At 40.8% G+C, this 18,233-nt stretch overlaps 1 pseudogene; it reads right to left on the bottom strand.

The window, feature by feature from the left end:
- Nucleotides 1–4,657: 4,657 nt before the first annotated feature.
- On the bottom strand, nt 4,658–6,296 carry LOC118523087 (splicing factor 1 pseudogene; annotated as a pseudogene).
- Between the last annotated feature and the right edge of the window lie 11,937 nt (nt 6,297–18,233).

The following is an 18,233-nucleotide window of genomic DNA, read 5'->3' as shown; positions in this document are numbered from 1 at the left end:
CACAAAATGGATCATAAACCTAAGTGTAAAATGCAATATGGTAGAACAGCAAAATAAACTCCTAGAAGATAACATAGGAAAAAATCTAGATGATGTTGAGTTTGGCAATAACTCTTTGGATGCAACACCAAAGGCATGATCCATAAAAGAAATAATTAATAAGCTGGGCTTCATTAAAAATAACATTTCTGCTCTGAGTAAAACACTGTCAAGAGGATGAAAAGATAAGCCACAGACCAGGAAAGGATATGTGTAAAAGACATATCCGATAAAGGACTGCTATCCAAAATACGCAAAGAACTCTTAAAATTCAACAGTAAGAACACAAACAACCCAATTAAAAACTGGGCTAAAGATCTTAACAGACAGCTCAACAAAGAAGATATGCAGATGGCAATTAAGCATATGAAAAGATGTTTTACATCATATGTCATCAGGGAAATAAAAATTAAAACAACAATGAGATATCACTACACTGCTGTTAGAATGGCCAAACTCTAGAACACTGACAATGCCCAATGCTGGCAAGGATGGGGAGCAACAAGAATTCTCATTCATCGCTGGTGAGAATGTAAGTGGTACAACCACTTTGGAAGACAGCTTGGTGGTTTCCTACAAGGCTAAACATACTTTTACTATATGATCTAGCAATCATGCTCTTGGGTATTTACCCAAAGGAGTTGAAAACACACAAAAACCTGCACATGGATATTTATAGCACCTTTACTCATAATTGCCAAAACCTGGAAGCAACAAAGATGTCCTTCAGTAGGTAAGTAGATAAATAAACTGTGGTACATCCAGGCGGTGGAATATTATTCAACACTAAAAATAAATGAGCTACCAAGCCACGAAAAGACACGAGGAAACTTAAATGCATATACTAAGTGAAAGAAGCCAATCTGAAGAGGCTGCATATTGTATGATTCCAACACTATGACATTCTGGGAAAAGCAAAACTATGGAGACAGTAAAAAGATCAGTGGTTGCCAGGGGTTGGGGGGAGGAAAAGGTGAACAGGCAGAGCACAGAGGATTTTCAGGGCAGTGAAACTACCCTGGAATACTATACTATACTATACTGGTGGATCATGTCATTATACATTTGTTCAAATCTATTTGTTCAAGAGCAAACCCTAATGTAAACCACGGGCTCTGGATGATGATGATGTATCATTGTGGGTTCATCCATTATAACAAATGCACCATTCTGATGGGGGACGTTGATTGTGTGGGAGGCTCTGCATGTATGGGGGCATAGGTTATGTAGGAAATCTCTACCTTCTGCTCAGCTTTGCTGTGATTCTAAAATTGCTCTAAAAAATAATTTTTTTAAAAAGATGAAGGCATTTTGAGTGCAAGTTCAATGCAATCTTAGAGGACACCAATGCATTTCTGTTCAAGATATGAGATGTGCCAGCATTATGGTCATCTGTAGTGGATGAACCACACCTGAAACAAGATGGGTATCTCCCTTCAAGGAAGGACTGTTCCTTGCCAGATCACACTGGAAACAAAGGAGAAAACTGGGACTGTTCCATGTGAGAAAGAGAACATGAGAATCATTCCCAAATGTCTGATAGGTTACTTATTTTATATGGCAACATAGGGGAGACGGGGAATGTTAGAAGGGGGTACATTTCTCAACATTTGAGAAAGCACTCATGAGCACTTTATGACAGGTAGTGCATTTAAATAATATTGTTGAAGACTTACTCTGTGTCATGGGATTTTTCTTTTAATCCTCACTCCGTTTTATGAAGTCAGTATTACCATTACCCTCATATTACACACATAAAATAGATTTGCTGAATTGAATGAAAACTTAGATAAGCTGCCCATAAATAAAACAGATTACTTTCAAGGCAGTAAGTATCCAGGTTGATGCAGAGGGCATGTAGCTCTGGGTCCCTTCGAGTCTAAAATGCTGTAATTCTATGATTAGATGAACTCAAGATCATGTGGGACACAGTTTCCCTGTTCAGGGAAAGTGTGTGAAAATTTGCTAGATAGTCATTCAAAATGAAGCAAGAATGAAGAGTCTTTCTGTGTAGCCCTTGTCCTTCCAGCAGGAGCAATTAGTCATGTTTTTCTTCCAGAGACAGCCCCAGATCTATCAACTTGCTGAGCCACCTTGCCCACTGTAGTGGGTGAATTCAATGCCTAGATCCATTGCCTGGTGGAACTCAGATGCCCATGTTTCTCCCACACCAATGTCTTTGGCGTGGTGACAGTTCAAATGCCATGGCTTCCACCTCTGTGTTCCTGACCGGTCTTCCTATTCCTCAGCTGAGATGGGAGTCTTATCCACCATACATTTGACATTTTTGAGCATATAATATGCGCTAGATCCCATGTAACTTGTCCAAAAAGCCCATAATAATAGTAAATACTATTGTTATTCCATCTGTTAATTAAGTAAGCTCTACACCCAGCACGGGGCCTGAACTCATGACCCTGAGATCAAGAGTCACATGCTCTACTGACTGAGTGAGCCAGGTGCCCCATTGTTATTACCATCTTATAGATGTAGAAACTGAGGTTTAGCAAGTCCCTGAAGTACCAGGACTACTACAGGTTGGACCTAGGATTCAAACCTGGATCTATTGATGTCCAAATCCATGCTCTTACCCATCATTTCCTGGAATTAGTTCTCTTGGCGAAGACCCTCCTATCTTGCCTAAGTGTTACCATTCTTAGGATCATGGATGGATTGGTTATCTACAACCATGGAGATTCTACTCACAAGAATTGCACATGAAATATCTCAGGGCTGTGCCCCACCAGCTAGATTAGATGCCACAGAGATTGACTTCTGAACCAGCAGCAGGCCACCTTGCTGTCCTTTAGAGCCAACCACCAAGGCCAAATTGGTTTCTCCTAAACCCCCTTCCATTGGCCCATATTGCTAGATTCCCACCAGAAACTAATAAAGATGATAAGGATGGAGGAACGGGAGAGGATGTGTGAATAAAAAGTGAAATAGTCTGAAAATTTTCACATCCTTTAAGCTCTTGAAATATAACTGTAATTGTTATCAGAAGTAACTGGGGGAAATTTGGAGTAAAAGTTTATGTGAAGCTTGAAGGAATGGAGAAAGATCTAACAAGAGCATCAGCAGAAACAGTAAAGAAGTAATGATATATTTTATGCAAGACCCTATTGGAAAAGGGAAGCATATGGAAGAAGCCATAGCAGGTTACTAAAAGTAGGTGGGTAAATTTTCACCTTGTGAAGAAAGTCTACAGAGATCCCAAGTGAGCTATAGACGCATTCCCATTTTGAGTCCAGCAAATATCTCAGTCCCACAAACCCTGAGCCTAGACTGGGGATTGGCAATGCTTGGTGGTTCAAGTTCCCTGGTAAAAGGCTTGGAAGAGGCAAAGAGGTTTAGTGGGCTTATCTCAGCATCAGACATGGTTACACATCAAGAAGCTGAGATACTTGAGCCCTGGGGAGACTTTCACTTATGTGAAGAAGACCTGCAGTTCCTCTGCCTGTTCCTGGAATTCTGGGAATTTGCTGGTCCTGCACTGTGAAGGCATTCTTAGACCTACACACCAGCTTCAGGAGCTGAAAACAGCTACCTACAGTGGGATGCTGGAGCTGAGATAAAGGCAATGACCAAGGGAAGATCTCAGGAAATGATCTGACTGGCCATGCTATGTGTGAGCAGCAAGAGAGATGTCAATGAGTGTTTCCATCCAGAAGGCCTGTAAAATCTCTAGAGAAGGTCTGTAAAGATATTGAACCGGTTAGTGGAAAGACACAATTGAATACAATTATCATTCAATTGTCATAATGAGTGTTGTAAACTCATTATGAGAGTACAAGCCTGCTGACCAACGACATCCTTGCTATAATTGTTATAATTTTTTAACACATTGCTCTTGTATTCAATGGAACATTCCCCTTTAACACGGTGCTGAATCATAAGCCAAAAAAAAAAAAAAAATCCCAGAGAAATTTCTGCAGATAAACCAGTGAAGAGAATGCACATTATACATTATTGTCAACATAATCACTCCATGAGGAGGGAAGAGGAGAAAAAAGGAAGTAGAATGAAAAACAAGGGGCTCAAACCCCTAGACACTGCAAAACATTCAGATGCTTGGGATTAAAATCAAATTTAAAAGGAAACCTTTCAGAAAAGAAGGGAATAAATGGAATCTGAGGCAGCTTAGGTGCTCAGGAAGCATGGAAAGGACTCTCCAGTGTGGCAGACAAGCAAAAGGGGGCTTGAGTGGCCCCACCTACCACTGGCAGGAGCGCCAAGATGGATGTCAACCCCAGACCCAGAAATTAACCCACTATTCCATAAAGGTGGCAGAGACAAAAATCTCACACTACAAAAAAAAAAAAAAAAAAAAAAAAATCATGGCAACCTTGAAAATCTTAGAACCAAAAGACCCACCCCCATAACTGGCCTGACATTAATGGCCAAAGCTATGCCTAAAACCATTTGCTCCCTCCTCTCCTTGGGAAGAAAAGAATAAGGAATGGACAAAAAGGAAAGGAATCTAACTGCAGCAGAAGATCTGGGAAGAGCGTCCCCTTGGACACTCTGAAGGAAGGAAGAGATAAGGAAACAACAAAAGAAAAAAATTAATACAAATTTCGTGATATGGAGCCCCTGTGTTCCAATTCTGTCCACAAACTCAGGCTGCTTTGCCGAGCCAGTCTGTCCACCAGGGGCGCTGCTGAGGCTCTGCCTGGAAAGGTCACCAATAGGCTCACTCTGATGGTTCAGGCCATTGTTGCTGCGGGGAGGGATCTTTGCCACCCTGGCAAGGGGGTACTGAAAGACATACTGCTGTTGAGCAGAGAGGGTGTGGCGGAGGCTGCTACTGCTGCTGCTGCCATGGGAGAAAAGGACCGTGGGAGGGGGGGGGCTGCCCACTGGGAGGCAGTGGCGACATCATGCCCACAGGTGGTGGTGGCATCATAACTTTTCCTTGATGTGGGCAATAGACCCCAGAGCCCACAGGCGTACTTCCCAGGTATTGATCCTTTGGAGGAGAGCCATGGTGCCCAGGTGGGTGGCCCAGGTGCCCTGTTTGATCTGTGGTGGTGGTGGCTGCATCCAAGGGAGTGGGGGTCCATTAGGGTTATGCTGCATGGGATGTCCAGCATGCCCACCTGTCAGGTTGGGTAATGGGTGTGGGAGACTGTGGGGGCCACCTCCAGGACCACCAGGACCACCTCTGTGCATGCCATGGTAGGGCCAATTCTCTGAAGTGCCAGAATTTATCATCCAGGGTGGGCAGCTCTGGGTAGTGGACATGAGAGACGGTGGAGGTGGGTTGTTGGCGGGAGCAGCAGGCCCAGGTGCACTGGTTAGGGGTGTGATGGTGGGCCCAGAAGTGGAGCCCACAGGCACTTCACCTGGTTCAGCCATGAGGGACAAATATTCTTCATCCATCCATCCTTTATCCTGAGCTGACTGGGGGTCAGCAGGACTTTGGAATTTGCAATCAGAAGCAGTGTGGCCACACTTGGTACTCACTGTGGTATTGGTAATGCTGCAGGTCTCTGAGCTCTGCCAGGGTCTTATGATCCTGCTCTCCTCTTCCTGAAGGGTCCCATTCAAGCAAGCCAACTACCGAAGCTGCATCTTCCATAGATCATTCTGGTCCTCAGGGGTCTCACTACCCTGTTTCAGGATGTTTCTTATCTGTTCCATGGCTTTCTTCACATTCTCCATGGTGTTGGTGGTAACTAGGGCATGAAATGGCTCACCTTCTGCAGGCAACATCTGGCCATCTTTGCGCCCAGCTTTCCCTTCTTTGACAGACCCTTTTCCCCAGACCATAATCTTGGTATTACACTCCTTTTATGTGTTCTTGGAGGTGTCCTCTCTGGGCCCAATCAGCAGTCCCATGAAGTTGATTTCTGGGTACGTATCTTGTGGAATCATTATTATTTTATCACTCACACAAGCTTTTAGAGGTTTATAATCTGCAGGAGGCTTAAAATCTGGGTTGAGGGCAACCATCTCTATGATGAGGTTGTGCCGCTCCTCTTCAGGCATTTTGCCAGTGTGGAACTCACGGGCGTTAAGCCTCGTCCCCTTGCTATTATAGATGGGCTCAGGTGATGTCCTCAGGGTTGGGGGGATGCCCAGGTCTCCTGTGTACAGCTATGAGTCAGGTCTTCTATCTGCAGTTGCACTATATAAGCTCTTTCTTGTTCCCGAGTAAGTCCAGGGGGGGAAATTGTAGGCATTCCTGGATTCTCCATCTTCTGTTTCATTGTATCTTGGTTCCAGTGGCTTCTCTTCCACTTCATACTTGGGAAGTCCAACTGCACCCTGTCATGCGCTCTGGTCACCATGGCGCCCCCCAGACCAGGCGGTGGTGGCTTCTTCTTTGTGAAGCTTCCAGGGGGAGGGGACCTGACTACATTGCCGTGGAGCACGTAGAGTCTGTCTCTCACACCCCCAGCAGTGGCTGGGCCAGATGCGCTGGCCCATTTTTTGAAAATGTTTGTTATAAAGCAGTAAGCCTCTGGTTGCTTAGGTGACTCAGTCAGTTAAGTGTCTGCCTTTGGCTCAGGTCATGATCTCAGGGTTCTGGGATTGAGCTGTGCTGGGGCTTCCTGCTCAGTGGGGAGTCTGCTTGTCCTTCCTCCTGTCCCTCTTCCTCTCCCTTTGCCCCTCCCCCTGCTTGTGCACTCTCTCTCTCTCTCAAATAAATAAATAAATTTTTTTTAAAGAGCAGTAAGCCTCATCATCTACTGTGAGATAATCATAAATTACCTGTTACTAATGAGAGTTAAATACTAAAATATTTTATTTACTTATATTCAAATATTCAAAGTTATCCCAATAATAATGTTATTAGTACTGTAGCAGACACTGTTATTGCCCTACCCAAAGCCCCTTGGCCTTCATCTCTACACACTAAAGGCTGTCTGCTGTGAGTATCTGTGACTTTCTGCCTGAGAGGGGTTTGCTGGCTACCAGAGCATTCAGGACCCTGTGCATCACAAAATGAAAGTGCTGAAAAATTAATGTCCCCCGGGCAGCCCTCAACCAAGGAGGGATAGGCGTTAGTAGTTAAATACCCCAGCTTTCTATCCCCTTGGTTGAGATAACTCTGAGGTGTATCTTCTACACTGGCTCTTACAGTTCCTCAGTAGGATGGCTTTCCAGTTTCCTACAGTGATAACTTGCAAAAAGACCTTTGGTTGCCTTCTTTCCTTTCCCTGTCTTCTATCCCCAATCCCTAAGCAGCACTTTCTGGGATTCCCTCCCAAATTAACAATTACCACTCTAATCCTTGTCTTAGGGTCTAGTTCTGGGGTAAACCCAACTAAGGCACCTACTTACTTTTTTTTTTCTGACATACTTTGCTGGATGGGAGAGCCAGTGGACTGTAAAGTAGACATCCATTGCCCTGAGTACATCCATGGAAATATGGTATATGTATTACAGTAGAGCAAAGGATTATCATAAACTTGTAATTGATTGATTGACCATGACACAAGAAGAGATTTCATCTCCATAGAGGATGGGACCCTGGAGAACAGTGCCACACTTTATGATCTCTCTCTACTCCCAGTCCAGTCCCAGGCTTCAAGAGCATTAGTTGGTACAAAAATGCTTGAGAATACCCTTTATTTTTTTAAAAGATTTTATTTATTTATTTGACAGAGAGAGACAGCAAGAGAGGGAACAAAAGCAGGGGGAGTGGGAGAGGGAGAAGCAGGCCTCCCGCCAAGCAGGGAGCCCGATGCGGGGCTCCACCCCAGGACCCTGGGATCATGACCTGAGCTGAAGGCAGATGCTTAACCAACTGAGCCACCCAGGCGACCCTTTCTTTCTTTCTTTTTTTTTTTTTGAGATAGGTGAGGCAGGGGCGCCTGGGTGGCTCAGTCGGTTAAGCGGCTGCCTTCGGCTCAGGTCATGATCCCAGGGTCCTGGGATCGAGTCCCGCATCGGGCTCCCTGCTCTGCGGGGAGCCTGCTTCTCCCTCTCCCTCTGCCTGCTTCTCTGCCTACTTGTGTTCTCTCTCTATCTCTCTGTCAAATAAATAAATAAAATCTTTAAAAAAAAATTAAAGAAAAAAAAAAGATAGGTGAGGCAGCTCAACCTCAACTTGTAGAATGATGTAATAAAGACCTCCAAAAATCCACTCCTCACAAAAGCAAGAAGAACACTGGATAAAATGATCATAATCAATATTTTCAGGGCTCTGGAAATTAATTAAAGGCTTACAACAATATTAGGAATGTTTATTCAAGAAAAGTGGCTGAATCTTGGTAAGAACAACAAATACTGTGGCATTTTAACTTGCCGTAATCCCACCCCTTCTCTCCTTTTCCACAGTAGCCTTGAAAACCCATGAAATCACAATTATGGGAGCTGGGAAACCTGACAGCTTAGCATTCACTGTAAGGAGAATAGAACAGCCTTGAAAAGTCCCTAAAAAACCCAACCCCAGAGAATTGTCACTATTTGACCTGTCTGGCAATTCACTAAAAAGCTCCTTTCATAGAGCTAATCTTTATTTGACCTGACTCAGAACTTTCTCTGTGCAAACAACTCTACCTGCAGGGCATTGAAAAAGCAATCATTGAGAATTATTTAAAATCACAGCTGCCTGAGATGGTATTTCAAGCTGGGGTTAACAAGAGGCTGACCAAAAACTTTAAAAGAAAAAACCGGGGAATAAGATTTCTGTAGGGTGCTTTGAAAAGCTCTGACATATTATCAGGAATCAAGGGGGCCACATGAGGGACACCTGGGTGGCTCAGTCAGTTCAGTGTCTGCCTTTGGCTCAGGTCATGATCCCGGGGTCCTGGGATGGAGCCCCACATTGGGCTCCCTGCTCAGTGGGGAGTCTGCTTCTCCCTCTGCCTGCTACTCCCCCTTGCTTGTGCGCTCTCTCATTCTGACAAATAAATAAATAAAATCTTTTAAAAAAAAAAAAGGCCACATGAATGTGGTGGGCTGTGCCCAAGCCCAAAAAAGACCTCAGAAGACCCTAAACTCTTACCTTTGGCCAATATTGAAGCTCTTCACAAGCAGGAAGTGAAGGTTAGCACAAAGGCACAAAACTGCGAGCTGGGGCATTTGAAGCATGCCCCAAAACATGTACTGAGCCTCTCAGCAAATGCTGGGAGACTAATTGGCTCCAAGCATTTAAGAAAATCCCTGCTCCGTGGATAGCTGACTATTATGCTAACCATGCAGAGACTTCAGTGGCCACACACAACAAATTAATATAGATTTTATAGAATGAGTCCAGGAAAGTCACTAAACATGCTACAGATCAGTATCTCTTATGAATGTAGATGCAAAATTCTTTTTAAAAATTAGCAAACTGAATTCGGCAGCATCTAAAAAAGATTATACACCATGGCTAAGTGGCATTTATCACAAGAATGCAAAGTTAGGTTAACACACAAAAATCAATCAATATAGTACACCATATTGATAGAATAGAGAATAGAAACCACATGATCATATCAATGGATGCAGAAAAGCCTTTAACAAAATCTAGCACCCCTTCATGATAAAAACACTCAAGAAACTAGGAATAGAAGAGATCTTACTCAATCTAAGAAAGGACATTTACAAAAAACCCACAGCTAACATCATACTTAATGGTGAAAGATTGCTTTCTCCTAAGATCAGGAACAAGATAAGGATGTCTTTCTACAAGGATTCTCACACCTTCTACTCAATATTGTAATGGAGGTTATACCTAGGGCAATTGGGCAAGAAAAAGAAATGAACGACATACAGATTATAAGGGAAGAGGTAAAGCTAGTCACAGATGACATGGTCCTATATGTGGAAAATCAAAAGGAATTGACACCAAAATTATTAGAACTAATAAGCAAAGTCAGCAAGGTTGCAAGATACAAGATCAATATACAAAACCATTTGTATTTCTATACACCAACAATGAACAATCTGAAAATGAAATTAAGAGAACAGTTCTATTTATAGTAGCATCAAAAAAGAAATAGGAATAAAAAGGATACATTTACCAAAAGAGGTTACAACATAAAAATAACAAATGACTCAATTAAAAGTTAGGCAAAGGTTTGAGTAAGCATTTAGCCAAAGAAGATCTACAAATAGCCAATGAACACATGAAAATATGCTCAACATCATTAGTCATTGGAAAAATAAAAGTCAAAACCACAATGAGATACCACTCACCAGGATGGCTATCATCAAAAGGACAGACAATAGCAAGGGCTGACAAGAATGAGGAGAAAGTGGAAAGTGTTCCATCCACCACTGGTGGGAATGTAAAATGGTGCAGCCACAGGGAAAAACAGTCTGTCAGTTCTTCACAGAGTTACCGTATGACCCAGTAATTCCCCTTCTAGTTAGATACCCAAGAGAATTATATCCACACACACACACAAAATAAAAAAACCTGTACATGAGTGTTTATGGCAGCATTTTTCATGATAACCCAAAAAGTGGAAACAACTCAAATGATGACTGGATAGACCAAATGTGGTATATTTATATGATAGATTATTATTCAGCCATAAAAAGTAGTAAAGCTCTGATAGATGCTATAATATAATGCGAATAAATCTTGAAAACATTATGCTAAGTTAAAGGAGCCAGGCATAAAAGGTCCCATATTATATGATTCCATTTATATTAAATGACCAGAATAGTCAAATCCATAGAAACAGATAAGAGATTAGTGGTTTTCCAGGGGCTGGCGCAGGAGGAAATGGGAAATGGCTACTGATAGATATGGAGCTTGATTGAGGAGTGTTGAATACAATGTTCTGCAATTACATAGTAGCAAAGGTTGTACAACTTTGTGAATATACTGAAAACTTGAATGGTACATTCTACAAGGATGAATTTTATGGTATCTGACTTCTATCACAATAAAGTTGTTATTAAAATATAATAAATAAGAAAAAATGTTAAAATGGGGTGGGAGGATGGGTTAGCCTGGTGATGGGTATTGAGGAGGGCACGTTCTGCATGGAGCACTGGGTGTTATGCACAAACAATGAATCATGGAACACTATATCTAAAACTAATGATGTAATGTATGGGGATTAACATAACAATAAAAAAAAATTTTTTAAAAAAAGGGCGCCTGGGTGGCTCAGTTGGTTAAGCAACTGCCTTCGGCTCAGGTCATGATCCTGGAGTCCCAGGATCGAGTCCCACATCGGGCTCCCGGCTCGGCAGGAAGCCTGCTTCTCCCTTTCCCACTCCCCCTGCTTGTGTTCCCTCTCTCGCTGTCTCTCTCTGTCAAATAAATAAATAAAATCTTAAAAAAAAAAAAAAAAATTAAAAAAAAAAAAAAGAACCATATAAAATACCTTAAATGTGAAATTAAAATGGGTTTATTTTGAAGGTGATGGATAATTCACTATCTTGATCGTGGTGATGGTTTCACAGGTATATATACATATCAAAACTTATCAAACTGTATACTTTAAATATGTGCAGTTTATTGCATGTCAACCATATACCAATAAAGCTTTTTAAAAATAAAAAAAAAAATGTTAAGGGCGCCTGAGTGGCTCAGTCGGTTAAGCGTCTGCCTTTGGCTCAGGTCATGATCCCAGGGTCCTGGGATCGGGCCCCACATCGGGCTCCCTGCTCTGTGGGAAGCCTGCTTCTCCCTCTCCCGCTTCCCCGCTTGTGTTCCCTCTCTCGCTGTGTCTCTCTGTCGAATGAATAAATAAAATCTTTAAAAAAAAAAAAAATGTTAAAATGTTAAAAAATGTTACCCACATGGCCTCCTGGGTAACAGCAAGGCAAAGGCCTCAAGCTACTTTCAGCATCTGTTGAATCCATCAGCGTAACTTCACGGTACAATAGGGGACTGCAAAAGACGGCAGTATTCTCTTCAGAAAGCGTCCTGAAACATCCAGTTTGGGTGCTGTTTGTGGGAGCAAATGAAGAGAAAGAACAATCCTGCTTGAGCACCCGTGTCTTGGCATGCGAACCGACAGTGATGGGTACAAAGGTGTATTTATAAACTGCTTCAGAGATGATCTAGAGAGGGAGTAAGCAGCAAAGCTGACATGCCTGCTAAAGGGGAGGAAGTTGAAAGAAAAGATTGCTTCAGGGCCAACTTCATGGGTGTGTGACCTGTGCGGCCGTACCCGGCCCCACATTCAGAAGGTTTAATGCTGTGCTGTTGAGGCCTTGAAATTTTTTGTTAAAAATAATTTTTAAAAGATTTTATTTATTTCAGAGAGAGAGCGTGCACGAGCAGTGGGGAGGGGCAGAGGGAGAGGGAGAAGCAAGCTCTCTGCTGAGCAGGGAGCCCGACACGGGCTGGATCCCAGGACCCCAGGGCCCCAGGATCATGTCCCGAGCCAAGGGCAGATGCTTAACCGACTGCACCACCCAGGCACCCCGCTGCCTTGAAATTCTTAATAATTTTATCTCCAAACTTGTGTTTTGTAAGGGAAATCTGGTGGAACAATGGAGCATGAGCGTGAGCAGAAGAGATGTGGGCAACATGCATGTCCACTGTTTGCTGTCACCCCAGTCACATAGAGCATTCATGTTATCTCATGAGCACCAAATTCCAGTGGATCTACGATGCATCAAGAGTTCAGTGACACTAGGGGCGCCTGGGTAGCTCAGTTGGTTAAGCGACTGCCTTCGGCTCAGGTCATGATCCTGGAGTCCCGGGATCAAGTCCCGCATCGGGCTCCCTGCTCAGCAGGGAGTCTGCTTCTCCCTCTGACCCTCCTCTCTCTCATGCTCTCTGTCTCTCATTCTCTCTCTCGCAGATAAATAAAATCTTAAAAAAAAAAAAAAGAGTTCAGTGACACTAAAAATCAGTACAAGTTATGTCTATGTGTTACGTCTATGACCGAATATTCAGGGCCACTGACAGCCCCCAGAAGGCACATTTCCCACGTAAACTAGAACTTGCTAAGATGGCAGTGGTGTTCTAAGAACCACAAACAACCCAAGGACCCTATTATACCCTTTCTTACTCCCATTACTGCATTGCATTAGCTAATCACCTACTCTGAAAGTGATGACAAAGAAGGAATGGGAAAGATAGGGCAACCCATAGTTCCTTTCCTTCCAGCTTTTCCTTACTCATCAGTAAGCCAAAGTGGACTATTGGTAGACTGTGAGCACATCAAGAAGTGAAATGAAAATATTTGGCTTCGTTTTGTGTAGGATTTCCACTGTTCTGGTATGAATGATATACGTATGCATGTATGAGCTACAAAATACTGATTGTGTGGTTTTGGCAATTCTGTGTACGGGTTAAAAGTAGCATTGGGTAATACAAAAATGAATGGTAAAATTCATGCTAATAATTCAAATTTTTTCATTTTTCTTTGTTTAGAACCCATTAAATAGCAAATAGAAAACATCATGACAAGTCAAGCGAGAGAGAGAAACCAAGGGAGATAGGACAAAGGTTTCCATTTTAGTACCTTTAACGGCACTTTGTTCCTGCTTTTTGAACAAATGACCCCACATTTTCCTTTTGCACTGGGCCCTGCAATTTATGTAACTGGAGATTGCCTTGATCACTAAATTTGTGATTTTCAAAAAGTCTGCTGCTTCACAAGCCTACACTTTATGTTGGAGTCACTGTGTGGGTGTAAATTGTGTGAGTGGGTGTGTGTTAGCAGGGGTGGGGTGAGGTGGGGAAGGTGCTGGAAAGCAAGCTGACAGTGCAAGTCCAAATTAAGAACACGCAGAGGGGTTTCAGTTGGACTCTCTGAGGGGCTCACATTCAGTATCAAAGTCACAGAAAAAATGCTGAGATATCATCTTAAATTTTCCAAGTCAAATGATGAAGAGATAGGGGTGGAGGGGGGCGGGGAAGAGTTTCAGCTTCACCATGGCAGCAAAAATTTTTCAGAAGCCTGAGTGAGACAGTTCTCCCTCAAAGTTAACCGTACAGAATGTGAAGGAAAATCAAAATTGGTCACGAATGTCATTTGTTGTGAGATGCAAAGCAATCTCGAGCTTTTCTCCACGTTTTACCCTTGGCATTTTTGTGAAAAAGAGTTGCTGCCTCCCAGTGCCCAGGCAGTGAATGTTTTCAAACACACCACCTCTCTCACCACAGAAAATGAGTTTGGGATTATTTACGCTCTACATCTTGACATCTATTTGAAGTATATATTATCCTATAATAGGCGTAAAATATTTTAAAGATACAAAACTAAAGCTCGGTGAAATCAAGTAGTTCACTCAAAGTCACACAAAGAGCTAAAGAAGAATCCCAATCTGTTACTGCTTGACATAATGAATGGGATACTGGATTTTGTTTCCTTACTCTCTAAAGACAGCACATGGTTTTCTAATTTGGTGTTGGCTGTGTGGTTTTGTGGGCAGGAAGGGATGATGATTCACTTTAGACTAAGAGCTACTTCAGATATTGTAAAGGTCAGCTGATTAGCAATCTTAATTCCATCTGCAACCTTAATTCTCTTCTGCTGTGTAATGTGTATTCATGGATTCTAGGGATTATGACTTGGATATATCGGGGGGCCATAATTATGCCTACACATACATGATACAAAAATGAGTAAATATACAATTTAACAATAAATTGGGAGACTTCAATATTCAACTCCCCAAAATTGATAAAATAACTAGACAGAAAATCAGCAAGGATATATAAGACTTGCTGTGCCTTATTGGCACCATGCTATCAAACACCTTGACTTAATTGACATCTATAGAACACTCCACCAAACAACAATATACTACACATTCTTTCAAGTACACACAGAACTTTCTGCAGGATACACCATATTCTAAGCAATAAAACTAGCACCAATAAATTAAAAGGATCGAAATAATTTAAAATATATTCTCTGAAACACAATGGAATTAACTTAGAAATAAAAAAAAACAAAATAATTGGGGCTCTTGGATGGCTCAGTAGGTCGAGCATCTGCCTTCGGCTCGGGTCATGATTCCAGGGTCCTAGGATCAAGCCCTGCTCCCTCTCCCCCTGCTTGTGCTTGCGCACACTCTCTCTCTGTCAAATAAATAAATAAAATCTTTTTAAAAAATTGTCAAATTCAAAAATATTTGGTAACTGAATATCACTTTTCTATCTGTGGGTCAAAGAAGAAATTAACAAGGGAAGTATTTTTTAGCTGAATGAAAATGAAATCACACCATATAAAAATGTATGGGATGCAGCCAAAGCAATATTAAGAGGGGAATTTATATCCACAAATAGTTATGTTAGAAAAGAAGAAACGTCTCAAATCAATATAGTAAGCTTTCACCTTATGAATCCCAAAAAAGAATTAATTAAACACAAGGCAAGCAGAAAGAAGATAATAGATTAGAATGCAAATCAATGAAAGACAAAATAGGAAATCATTAAAGAAAGATCAATAAACCTAATTCTTTGAAAAGATTGACAAAACTGATAAAACTTTAGCTAGACTGACCAAGAAAAAAGAGAGAAGACAGAGACCACCAAAATCAGGATAAAAAAGAGGGGGCATTACTACTAATCTTAGAAAACACAGAAGAATTATAAGGGAATACCATGGACTACTTTATGACAATAAATCAGACAGTTTAGATGAAACGTACAAATGCCTAGAAAGACATAAGTTAGCAAAATTGACTAAAAAACAAATAGAAAATCGAAATAGGCCTGTAACAAGTAAAGAAATAGTTTTAGTAATCTAAAATCTCCCCATGAAGCAAAACCCAGGACCAGATGGATTCAAAGGTAAATTCTATCAAAGATGTAAAGATGAAATAATGCCAGTCCTACACAAACTCTTCTTGAAAATAGAGGAGGGAACAACTCTCAATTCATTCTATGAGGCAGTATAACCATGATATCAAAGCCAGACAAAGACATCACAAAAAGAAAATTGCAGACCAACATCCCTCATGAATATGGACACTATAATTCTCAAAAAAAATTAACAAACTAAATCTAGTTAGATATAAAAAGGATTATGTATCACAACCAATTAGGATTTATCCTAGGAATGCAAGGTTGGTTTAAAGCTGAAAACCAGGGGCACATGGATGGCTCCAGTCAGTTAAACATCCAACCCTTGGTTTTGGCTTGGGTCATGATCTCGGGGTCCTGGGATTGAGCCTCACATTGGGCTCCATGCTCAGCACAGAGTCTACTTGTCCCTCTCCCTCCCCCTCTGCCCCTCTCCCTGCTTGTGTACGTGCTCTCTCTCTGTCTCTCTCTCAACTAAATAAATAAATAAAAATCTTCAAATAAATAAATAAATAAAATTTTTAAAATAAAGCTGAAAACCAACTAACATAACAAACCATATTAAAAAAAATAGAGGGCAAATACTGCATGATCATCTCAACAGATACAGAACAGGTATTTCACAAAATCCAATACCCATTCATAATAAAAACTCTCAACAAACTTGACATAGAAGGGAATTTCCTCGAACTGAAAAAGGGCATCCATGAAAACCATACAGCTACCATATTTCATGGTGAAAGACTGAATGCTTTCCCCTTAAGATCAGGACTAAGGAAAGGCTGTCCATTTCACAACTTCTATTCAGCCTTGCACTTGAGGTTTGACCAGTGCAATTATGTAAGGAAAAGAAGGAGAAAATATTCAGGTTGGAAAGGAAAAAGTAAAACTTCACAGATGATATAATCCTGTGTATAGAAAATCCTATGGAATTCTCAAAACACTATTAGAATGGATAAACAAGTTCAGCAAAGTTGAAGGACACAATACCAATATATGAAAATCAATTGTCTTTCTATATATATGAGGAATGAATAATCCAAAAGTGAAATTAAGAAAACAATTCTATTCATAATATCATCAAAAAGAATAAAAGTTTAGCAATAGATTTTAACAAAAGAATTGCAAAGCAAGTACACTAAAAATTACAAACTTTGCTAAGGGAAATTAAAGAAAATCTAAATAAAAGACATTCCATGTTATTGGATTTTGGAAGATTCCATATTGTTAAAATAATAATTCTTCCAAAATTGATCAATAGATTCAGTGCAATCCCCATCAAATTTTCATCGGGCTTTCTATCTCTCTCTCAGTCAATCAATAAGATTATCATAAAATTTATATGAAAAATCAAAAGTCCCAGAATAGCTAAACCAGTTTTTAAAAAAGAGATGTGGCAGACTTTCATTTCAAAAATTTTAGAGCTTACTATAAAGATACAGCAATCAAGACAGTAAGGTAATACATTAAGGATAGACATACAGATCAATGGAACAGAACTGGGAGTCCAGAACTACACTTTTGTATTTGTGGTCAATTGATTTTTCAACAAAGTTTCCAAAGCAATTCACTGGGAAAGGGTAGTCTTTTCAACAAATGGTGCTGGTATGTGTGGACATCCACAAGCCAAAAGATGAACTGTAGACCTAAATGTTAGAGTTAAAACTATAAAAATATTTAAAAGAAAAATTTCAAGATCTTGGGTTCTACAAAGATATCTTAGATACAACCCTAAAAAGAATGATCCATAAAAGAAAAAAATGTGATAGATTGGACTTCATCAAAATTTTAAACTGTTGTGCTTCAAAGGATACCATTAAGAAAATAAAAGGACAAGCAACAGCCTGGGGGAAAATATTTGCAAGTCACATATGCAACAAAAGACTTGTGTCCAGAGTATAGAAAGAACTCAAGGCACTTGGCTGGCTCAGTCAATAGGGCATATGACTCTTGATCTCAGGGTTGTGAGTTTGAGCCCCATGTTGGGTGTAGAGACTACTTAAAAATAAAATCTTAAAAAAAAAGATTATAGCAAGAACTCTTACAACTCAATAATAAGACAAACAATTCAAAATTGGCAAGTGATTTGAACAGATATTTCCCCAAAGAAAAGATATGAATAACCAATAAGCACATGAAAAGATGCTCACCATCATAAGTCATTAGGAAAATGCAAGTTAAAACCACAAGGCAATACTACTTCACATCCACTAGAATGGCTATAATCAAAAAGTCAGACAACAAGAAATGTTGACAAGGATATGGATAAAGGAGAACTCTCATACATTGCTGGGGGAAATGCAAATGATGCAGCCACTTTGGAAAACTGGGAATTTCTTAAAAAGTTAAACACACTTTTACTATATCACCCAGAAATCCCACTCTTTGGTATCTACCCAAGCTACATGAAAACATATGCCTATACAAAAACTTGTCCACCGATGTCCATAGCAACATTATCTGTAAAAGCCAAAATGTGGAAGCAACCCAAGTGCCCATCAATGGATGAATGGATGAACAAAAGGTG

Source organism: Halichoerus grypus, chromosome X (genome assembly GCF_964656455.1).
Source record: "Halichoerus grypus chromosome X, mHalGry1.hap1.1, whole genome shotgun sequence".
Classification (NCBI taxonomy): domain Eukaryota; kingdom Metazoa; phylum Chordata; class Mammalia; order Carnivora; family Phocidae; genus Halichoerus; species Halichoerus grypus.
Note: the sequence above shows the minus strand (reverse complement) of the source record. Positions and strands in the feature narration are given on the sequence as shown.